Genomic DNA, 1,036 nt, shown 5'->3' with positions numbered 1-1,036 from the left:
AGCTCCTGGTTTAGGGAGGAGCCCACTGACAGTTGCTGGGTGGATGGCTGCTTTGCTTCTGGACTTCACAGCTGGTTTTGTGCACAGAGTTTGTGTTTAGGGGTTAACTTCCTCTTGTCTTCACATTTCCCTGAAGAAAGTAGAAATTTTGCTCCTCTCCTGGGTGTGAGTATCATGGTGCAGATGGGGGCAGTTTTAGAGTAAACATTTTTAGTTTTGCTCCCTAATGACCTTACCCTCAGGCATAGATGATCCGACTGCTTTCATTGCAAAGAAGCTGCTAATTGGCTAGCTCAATTTTTGCGCTTGTTGCCTTCAAAGTATATGAAAAAGGCAACGTGCACCAGCCTCTTTCCCTGGCTTCCTCCTTAATGTGTGTGCATCCGGAGGCCGCAAGACTCCTGCTTCTAGCAGGCTCCTTGTGATACACAGAGTTCTCGTGCCCTACCTCGGGCCTCCTCAGGGCCCAGGGCTGCATTTTCCAGCAGCTCACTGCCCTTCAGCAACCAGGCACCTCTGGTTCAGAGCCCCAGGAGTAGGCTTGGAATTCAAAGAGGAAGAGATTGGAAGCCCTGTTTTAGCTTCAGGCCTGTGTTCTATCTTTCAAACAAGCTTTATTGGGAAACTCTGTAATTTAGTAGTTCTCCGGCCATTACTATTATTTCCTATTTGGCTTCTGTGTCTAGTCCACACTCCTTAGAGCATGGAAGGGAGCAGGTGTGAGAGATTGGCCATCCAACCCTATCCAAGTTTGGATTTCTGTTAACTCATTCTCTTGGTTTTGAACCCCCAGCCTGGTAGCCTTTGATTGCAGGCAATCTCTCCTCATAAAACATGAGAGTGTTTTTTTTTGTTTTTGTTTTTCCTGATAAGGGAAGACTGCCACTTTCTCAAGCTCTCTGCTTCACCAAGTTCTGACAGCCTTCCCATTCAAGTGTAACTTATTCATATCACTCAAATATTTGCTCAGTTGTGCTGCCAGCATGCAGGATATCAGAGACCTGGTAAGACAGTTGGCTGCATGGTGCTGTCTCCT

The sequence above is a fragment of the Pan troglodytes genome, chromosome 7 (assembly GCF_028858775.2).
Source record: "Pan troglodytes isolate AG18354 chromosome 7, NHGRI_mPanTro3-v2.0_pri, whole genome shotgun sequence".
NCBI classification, from domain to species: domain Eukaryota; kingdom Metazoa; phylum Chordata; class Mammalia; order Primates; family Hominidae; genus Pan; species Pan troglodytes.
The sequence above is the reverse complement of the archived record's forward strand: the minus strand, read 5'-3'. Positions refer to the sequence as shown.